Raw genomic sequence first — 6000 nt, forward strand, 5'->3', positions numbered from 1 at the left:
TAAGCTCAGGTGCAACCGAACATTTTACGCAATTTTAAAATTTAAATTTTAGTTCATAAGGTAAGGTAATTAATTTTAGTTCGAGTCAGTTAAAATTATCTACAAATGAGAAATATGTGCCCAAAAAATAAGGTGACATTGTATTTATTTTGAAAATTCTTTAGTTATTCTTCCAAATCAATTTCATCCCCTTCAAAGTAATCCCCTCCCGATGCAATGCACTTATGCCAACGGATTTTCCAATCTTCGAAACACTGGTTGTAGTCACTTTCCGGGATGGCCTTCAGTTCCGTCTTCGCTGCGACTTGAATCTCCTCTATCGTATAAAAACGGTGTCCCCGGAGCGGTCTTTTGATCTTGGTGAACAGCCAGAAGTCGCACGGCGCCAAATCAGGTGAATACGATGGTTGCGGAATGATATGGGTTGAGAAGAATTGTCTTTCTACAATTCCGGCCTTTTTAGGCGGATAGCATTACGCTAACGGCGCATAACATTCAAATAATATTCCTTGTTGACTGTTTGACCGGTTGGAAGGAATTCATAGTGCACAACACCACGATAATCGAAGAAAACAGTCAACATGACCTTGATTTTTGAGTGACTTTAGCGCGATTTTTTTGAGCTCGGCTATCTTTTGGCACGATATTCGCTCGATTGATCGGTTGTTTCGGGGTCGTAAGCATAGATCCAAGTCTCATCGCCAGTTATAATGCGTTTCATGATAGTCGGAAAGCATGGTTTCACACACTTCAACGGGACGCCTTTTTTCCAAAAAATTCAATGTTTTCGGTACCAGTCGAGATTTGACGCGCTTGAGGCCCAAAACATCCTTCAAAATGGTATTGGCTGAGCCTTTCGATATGCCAACTTCATCAGCAAGGTCTCTAATTGTTAATCGACGGTTTTTCAACACCAAATCTTTGATTTGTTGAACGTGAGCTCTGTCGGTTGAGGTTGATGGTCGCCCTGGACGCTCTTCGTCTTCGACACGTTCACGGCCGGCTTGGAACTCACTATATCACTTTTAAACTTTTTTTTTAGACATCGCCTCATCACCAAAGGCTTTCTGCACCATCCTCAACGTATCCGCAGCAGAAAATTGATTCCGTAAACAAAATTTAATGCAAATTCTTTGCTCAACAAATTTCGACATCGCAAAAAACGAAAAACTCACTTTTAGCAGCTCACAAAACGACACGTATCTCAAACACTAATGAATATTTTGACATGAAATTTAACATAAATGTGACTGACAGTACTAAAAACCTAAAAAATAATTCTCCAAATCCTTTGACGCGCGCAGTTTAAATTCAAATGTCACCTTATTTTTTACCCTAAAAAAATTCCCTGAAAATTTGACCCCTTAATATTAACATTAAGGATTGGACCAAGGCATGTAAAAATTGTCCATTGAAAATACACGACAATCGTGATTTTTTATCTTTAAATTTCTATAGCTCAGAGATATTCTATGGTATCGAATTGAATTAGACGCATATTCTTCAGAATTGTACACTCTACAAAAGTGCTCATTGCAACAAAGTCGTAACTCACAGCGGCGAAGTAGTACGGGGTTCTAAACCTGATTTTTCCACGAAATTCGCATTTTTTTGTATACATATGTATATCATGTAAATGACAAGAGCTACAGAAAAAATGTTCATGACAAACTTGTAGGAAATATTATTTGCAATATTTTTTTTTTTTTTTGAACGCGAATCTCTATCATTAATACTTTTCGAGATATTCGCCTTTTTAAGTAAGGCTTTATGGAATTTTCAGAGATGGTATAAAAATCTATGAAAATTCCATACAGCCTAACTTAAAAAGCCGAATGAATGTTAATATTATTGTGCACATTGAAATGCCATTTAAATTTGGGATTTTTACAGTTTTTCTAACCATAGATGTCCACCCTTAATGTGATTCGTTGTACCAGATTTAACTTTTGCATCTTAATTTATGGCTTAGTTATGACACTTTATACGTTTTCGACCAATAGCATTTTGTGAGTGTAGCAGTGGTTCGATTCCGTCCATATACAATATCCACGGTGCCATGTGTCATCAAGATATCTTAATCTTTTCTTAAGTTACAGTTTACACGGACGAACAGAGAGACAGGCACTTAGATTTCAATTTGACTCGTCATCCTGATAATTTATATAAGTACATATGTATATTGTATATAACTCCATATCTATTTCGATTGGTTTTACGTGATACAAACAACCGTTAGGTGAGCAAAAATATAGTATTCTGTAGCAATATGTTCAAGAGTATAAAAATTATTGTTGGATTATCTATTAAAATCATTTGACAGATATAGTACCTAATTAAAAATTTATGAAATATGCTTTTCTGACTGTGTTTATATAAAAAAAAATGTCTAACTGGTATTTTCTCTGATTTATTAGTTGTTGTTCTGCATTAATTGTTTGTATATATGTACTTAACTTAGCAACAATAGTGAGTAACTTTTTGCTCAATACTGTATAGATAGCCCCATAATGCTATTGGGGTACTAACAACGTGTCATAAAACATCGTAAAATCATAAAATCATAAATTTTTATACTAGCTTAAAAAATTTATTGTTGGACTGCTTACTAAAATAAGTTTACGTAAATACAACTCTGAACGCTATGTTTTCGGATTGTTATAACCTATAACTTTATGAGACTATGTGAAGCCCCTATACATATGAATCTGACGTTGGGCGTTCCATACACAATTGTCTTAATACATAATTAACGAATATACACGCGTATGTGTATATCAAAATTTACATACCCGTATACCCAAAGATTTATTATAATTTAGTTATATTTATGATAAATTATTATTCAACATTTTCGTGACTTTTATTTAATATTTTATATTTACGAGAATGTATTTAACCATTCCTCTAAATTAAAATGCAAGTAGAAAGACAAAGTCTCAGTTAAATCACAATATTCTTGTAGATTCCAAAAAGTTTTTTTGTTGCTCTTCGGCAGTATATTAAGTTTAAATGATCAGCGTACTGAGCTTTGTAGTATATTCCCACAATTTTACATAAAACATTATCTAAGGCAGAGCTACATATAATATCCGAAAATATAAATGTCCGACTACCATTGGTTATATGGAATCTTTTTTATTTGTGAAGGGTTTTCCTTTTTTTGCTCTTATTATGAGTTGTGTGCAGCATATTCGTGCTAAAAGCTATTTTATCTTCTGTTTTAAAAATTTAGTGGCGTATTTATACAATTTTTGGAATACTTGTTAAAAAAAAAGAAACATGTATTATTCGAATTACACGCGGTCTCCGCCGACACTAAAAAAGGACCCGCATTGCTACAAAGATTCTGAAAAAAGATTCTTGCGCCGTGTATGAAACCTAAAACAAAATCGATTTTTGATCAGATCAAAACAGTTGCATAATTTCTCTCCGAGTAATCTCTGCAGAAATGGTAAAGATAAACTGATAAAGAATTGAACTAAACGGCTATAATTTAAAGGTCTACAAGTCTTAAGCTTGTCAAGAATTTGTAAACAATTTCAAACAAATATATAATACGAAATATACTTATGTATTTGTTCTTAAAAAAAAGAGTATGCCCCTTTTATTTAAATAAATATTTTATTCAAAGATAATTTGAATGTAAAGTTTTTTTTTTATAACTGCATCAAATAAGCTAACACTCACGAAATATGATTGAGAGTAGACTAACTCCACGATGCAGCGACGCAATGTATCATTACGTAACACATACTTTCGAAAATGTACTTGACAGAATATGGTGTTGTATGTTACGTATGTAGGTATGTATAGTTATTCATATTCTAGGTGAACATTTATTAGCGCAATACCTTTAATTTGTTTCGCGCACCTTATTTGAAAAATACATGTATGAATCCCTTGGCTTAGTAGTTCTACACTATATTTTCCTCGTTTTTTATAGCAACGTAGAAATTATTAAAAGAGGAAACACTTTAAATTTACCGCACAAACATTTTTTTGTTTCGCGCACCTTATTTGAAAAATACATGTATGAAACCCTTGGCTTAGTAGTTCTACACTATATTTTCCTCGTTTTTTATAGCAACGTAGAAATTATTAAAAGAGGAAACACTTTAAATTTACCGCACAAACATTTTTTAGAATAAATTTTCATTCTTTTTTTTGCTAATCTTGCACAAATTCTTGAATTCGCCACAATATGCAAGCATACATGTATATGTGCATGTGTAAGTGCTGGTATATGTATGGCATATATATATATATATATATATATACATACATACATATGCTTACTAGGCAATACAATAACTCATTCTCAAATAAATCATTTGTCAAATTGTTTGCTTTATGACATAAACATTTTGTATATTTTACATAAACTTACAAATTGATGCCCTCACCCACTTTTGAAGGTTTTTACTACACTCATATTTGGCATATGTAATCCACAAGGTAGAGTTTTCAAAATCATTTTCACTTAAACCGACTTTGACTATGAATTTGAAAACATTCACTGACTTCTTTTTCAGAATTTCACTGGATTTTTTCACTGATTAAGTTTAATCTTAATAGCATGGGTTGAGTGATGAAGTGGCTAAAGCGAAAGAATTTTTTACTCAGCGAAAAAGAAAATAGTCGTAGAATTAATATTATCCTTTCAGCACTGACATTTCTGCTATTATCGGGCAGCCATGCGCATGGTAGCAGCCATCGGTTTATATTATGAGAGGTTGTCATATATGTAAATACATATGTATGTACGTTCGTACATATATAAGAATTTTTATATATTTTATTGCACAACTTAAACACAATCCCGAAGTATTTCAATGCAGTCAATTTCGGAATATGGTGTATACAAACATAGTCGTGTCTTTTAATATCAATTTGTTATACCGGGGCACAATTTGAGCCGACCTTGACTTTGAACTTGAAAATATTTAGTAACTTAAACCTTTTTTAATAATTTCACTGAGCTTTTTCATTGCTTAAATTGCATCTTTATATTTGGGTAACAGGGTGTACCACTAAAGCAAGTGAAATCCTGTAGTTAGGGAAAAATAAAACAGAGACATCGCGAATATTGAATTGTTACTTGCCACAAGACGGAATATAAAATATCCTTTCTACACAGTAATTTCCACAAACAGTAAACGGCCATGCGCACCGTTACTGCAATTGGGTGGTAGTAAAGTATTTATAAATCACAATCATATGCGACCTTACTTTTAGTTATCGTTTTCGGCTGGATAATCACCACCAGTTACCGACAACCGATTCACAGAAAAATATGCTCATACTAAACTACCATTCACTCTGCATTTCAAACACAAACTAACTGAAGAGAACTACAGAAACACACAACCCACGTACCATGAGCATAGTTGCCAACATATTGCTTTAAGTAAAAGGTTTAGTGTTTTTTTATTTAAATGCCAAAAAATTATTCAGTGCCTAATGAGTAAAATTAAAAATGCAATATATTTAAATCCACTGTATTTTATGAAGACTAAATGTACTAACAACTTTATTGAAATAATTTATACAATTGAAAGGTCATATTCTGCCGTTGACAAAAGAATTTGTTACAAATTCTGAAAATTAGGCGGGTGTTGAACGTGCGTGCAGAAATATTCATTTCATTCAATGGCATTATAATGAATCTACTTAAAAATACTGGATTTAGGTTAAGGTCAACAAGGACTCAGCTGGAGTGAATCCTTCTGAAAGCTTGTAAAATTTTACTATAAGGTTTTTCTCGTTACTAAGCTCTAACGCAGAAGTTGAAAGCGTGTTCAGTGCAGCAAGTAAAATTCAAAACGAATCGCTCCTTCTTTCAGTACATGCATTTGAAACTAACTTAAGATATATAAATAAATATTAATAATAAATTCGTTATAAGTGAATAAATTTTGTAATATTATAGTGGTAAATTTATAGGTATTTAACAATATACATATTAACAAAGTAAAGACATTTAGTACCACTTTGACC

The 6000-nt window shown here is 32.5% G+C and overlaps 1 protein-coding gene across 10 annotated transcripts in view; it reads right to left on the minus strand.

Moving 5' to 3' along the window:
- LOC105233267 (glutamate receptor ionotropic, kainate 2) overlaps positions 1 to 5365 on the minus strand; it is a 144586-nt gene extending 139221 nt beyond the window's left edge. For 3 of the 10 annotated variants that reach the window (XM_049448670.1, XM_049448661.1, XM_049448672.1), the window contains exon 1: positions 5233 to 5365. The gene's annotated coding sequence lies outside the window, so the exon portion shown is untranslated. Of the gene's footprint in view, positions 1 to 3690; positions 3835 to 3854; positions 4007 to 4390; positions 5051 to 5105 lie in introns of those variants that run through there. The other 7 variants (XM_049448662.1, XM_049448663.1, XM_049448664.1 and 4 more) reach the window with 7 other exon arrangements.
- Between the last annotated feature and the right edge of the window lie 635 nt (positions 5366 to 6000).

Source organism: Bactrocera dorsalis, chromosome 2, assembly GCF_023373825.1.
Source record: "Bactrocera dorsalis isolate Fly_Bdor chromosome 2, ASM2337382v1, whole genome shotgun sequence".
In the NCBI taxonomy this organism is placed as follows: domain Eukaryota; kingdom Metazoa; phylum Arthropoda; class Insecta; order Diptera; family Tephritidae; genus Bactrocera; species Bactrocera dorsalis.